Below are 3076 nucleotides of genomic sequence, written 5' to 3' on the forward strand. Positions count from 1 at the left end.
TAGGCTCCTGCCGGAGGCCGGGCTCCGAGCGAACCCCGGCCGGTGACCGGGCGTGCCGCGGGGCCAGGGTTGCGGGTGTTAACCGCTCTCCCGCTAATTTAAATGCTTCTCTTCTTCAAAAGCTGGTGAGGAAAACCTCTGCAAATCCCTGCTGCCATACTCCACACCGCCCTAAAACTGTAAGGGGTAAGGGGAGAAGAGATTGGAACCGAGAAATGAGGCTTCTTACCACATTGTGTGCAAAATCTCGCCCAGGTTGGGTGGACGGTCTCCCCACCCCAAGGACACGCTCAGAACTACTGTCAACCTTGACTGGCGGCCGAAGTGCAAGGCTGCAGGGGACAAGGTTTTCGCTCCTCGTAGCCCGCGCCCTTTACCGACAGCGCACGGGACTTCTCTCAGTCCCTGCTCCCGTTAAATGTTTTAAACCTTTTATGTGAAATATCCTTCATCCCAGTTCTTTCTCTTCTACACAATCTACTTCACTGTATCGTTTATTTTCAAAAGATAACGAAAGCCTAACAAAATCATTTGTCCTTGGGACCGCAGCTCACTTCCTCTGTAGGGAACCCTGAGGACTTTTCCAAGCTTTTGGTTGTTTCTGTCCCTTTTTGCAACAAGGCCTTTGTACCTACCTCTGATGGTATTCTGTTTTAAAAACTAGGAGCCTTGAGGACAGGAACTGTGCTTTTTTTGTTTCCCCCGTCTTTGTAAACCCAGTTCCTGTACAGTTCCCAACACAATTTAGGTGCTCGACAATGCGGAGTGAGTGGTCCATGGGAAATAAAGGTCCAGTGCACCTTTGGGGAAAGAGACTGGCAATCGAAGGTAACCCAGCTGCCCTGTTACTTAACGCTTGAAGGACTGCCCAAGATCAAGAGTCTCTGTTTCCCTTGTCCTTGTCCCTCAGATGCTTCCCAAAGTATGGCTCTTCCCGTTCCTGTGGATCATTTCCTCCTCCAGCCTACTCCCCCGCTTGCCAAGCTTATTTCCTCTCAAAAACTATTTTTATTTATTGCTGACAGTGCTCTAATACACGCTGTTTTGTGCTTTATAATTTACACTGCTTGTCATTTTGTAATTCAGTTGAAAGCTGTTCCACACCATACAACTAAAATATAATCAGATTTGTGTAGCTGCAGGTGTACATTGACAAAATAAAACTAAAAACCAATTAGAAGTATATTTTTAAAGATAAAATGGAAGTGGGCAAAAGAAATACCAAAGAGGAAACTGCAGAGCTGACTATAAATGAGGAAATGTCATTAACAAAAAGTACTGTAATGGTTCAGGAAAGGAAAGAGCAATAAGGAAAACACCTACACATTTCTGTTTCAAACTTCTGTTGAGTCACAGTCCCCTAACAGAATGAAGAAGTTCTACCAGCCCTTCAGAAAGCTGAAGACAGTAAGGATCAAAACACTGGGGTCTGGGGCCAGATGGTGTCACTGCACAGAGGTAAAATGCCACAGGAAAGTTCCTGGTCCAAATCTGGAGACCCACCTGAGTGGCTTGGGCTGATCTGGGGACAACTGAAGGCCGCTTGCAGGTGGATCATGGTCTTGGTGGTACTATCCTGCTTTCCTTCCCTCCCTCTCTATTTCTACCCCTTATGGAAGAAAAAAGGTGGGTTTTTTTTGTTTGTTTTTGAGAGGTTTTTGTTATAGGGCACATGCACTCACCAGAAAGAAACAGAGAGACAGAAAGCGAGAAATCAACCCCCCTCCGGGGTGGGGGGTGATGGCCATGCCATAATTCCTTCTCTATTTTCCTCTTGGGATCTTGGGCACGAGTATAAGCCACTGGGTCCAGGACTCAAACTGCAGTCGACTACATGGGAGTCCAGCAATGTAGCCATTACACCAACTGCTGTTCCCAGAAATAAAACTTAAAAAAAAAAAAAAAAACCAGAAAAACCTCCGAGGTCTAGAAAGCCTAGTTTATGTGTTATCTTCAGCATCCGCTGTCCTTTTTAAGGAGATCTCAGCATCAAAGACCAGGAAAGAAGGATGAACAAATTAGTAAATTTGCTTCAGGAAACTTCCCTGGTGGGATGAGGTGAGCTGTTCCCAAGATATTTTTATTTTGCTCACATTAAAAAAGACAAAAGGAGAATTGGAGCGTTAAAGCTTTGAATTCTTTTTTATTGTCTTAAATTGATTTCTTTTGTCAGCAAGAGAGAGAGGAGGCAAAGAGATAGCAACCATAACAGGGTCTTAAACGCTGCAGTCCACCCCCAGCTCCAGTCAGCTGTGGGTCATGGGCACATATGTGCGCTGTATGTGTCACCTAATTAGGGATGTTTCTGTGAACCCAGAACCTTCCCATGTGGATCAGCCTCACAGTGTCAGGTTTTACTGCTATGACACCATACAGGCCCTGGAATTACAAACAAAACAATAGAATATTCTGTGAGTTCATTGAGAATGATTAGTACCACATAATATATCTTGTTAAGTATGAACGGCTACTTATTAATTTTGTTTTATCTATTTTCATATGCAAGATGAATTTAGTTGATACAATTCTATTCACTCCCAACTGTGGATTTATTAGGATTTGCAAACTTCCAAATATTTCTTTTTTTTTTTTTTTTTGAGAGGTTTTTGCTATAGGGCGCGTGTGCTCGCCAGACAGAGAGACGGAGAGATAGAAAGTGAGAAATCACCCCCCCAGGGGGGATGGCCACGCTGCAATCCCTTCTCCTCCGTACTCCTCTTGGGATCTTGGGCACACACACACGCGCGCCCGGCGTGAGTTTTAAGCCACAGGGTCCAGGACGCGAACCGCGGTCGACTATGTGGGAGTCCAGTGACATAGCCATTACGTTAACTGCTGGTCCCCAAATATTTCTTGATGGTGAAAATAATTTTAAATTCTCTAATCGCTCTGTTCAACCTATGGATTATATATACAAAGTTAAAGGGACCAGCAGTTAGCATAATGGCTATGTCGCTGGACTCCCACATAGTTGACAGTGGTTCGAGTCCCGGACCTGGTGGCTTAAACTCACGTCGGGTGCGTGGGCATGCGTGCCCAAGATCCCAAGAGGAGAATGGAGGAGAAGGGAGTGACG

At 45.3% G+C, this 3076-nt stretch overlaps 1 long non-coding RNA gene across 1 annotated transcript in view; it reads left to right on the forward strand.

Moving 5' to 3' along the window:
• Window positions 1-7: 7 nt before the first annotated feature.
• The window catches only part of LOC102479995 (uncharacterized), a 10698-nt gene continuing 7629 nt past the window's right edge, over window positions 8-3076 (forward strand). The window contains exon 1 of the long non-coding RNA XR_001370569.1: window positions 8-125. This is a non-coding gene — a long non-coding RNA (uncharacterized LOC102479995). The remainder of the gene's footprint in view (window positions 126-3076) is intronic.

The sequence above is a fragment of the Tupaia chinensis genome, unplaced genomic scaffold (assembly GCF_000334495.1).
Source record: "Tupaia chinensis unplaced genomic scaffold, TupChi_1.0 Scaffold000317_1, whole genome shotgun sequence".
NCBI lineage: Eukaryota > Metazoa > Chordata > Mammalia > Scandentia > Tupaiidae > Tupaia > Tupaia belangeri.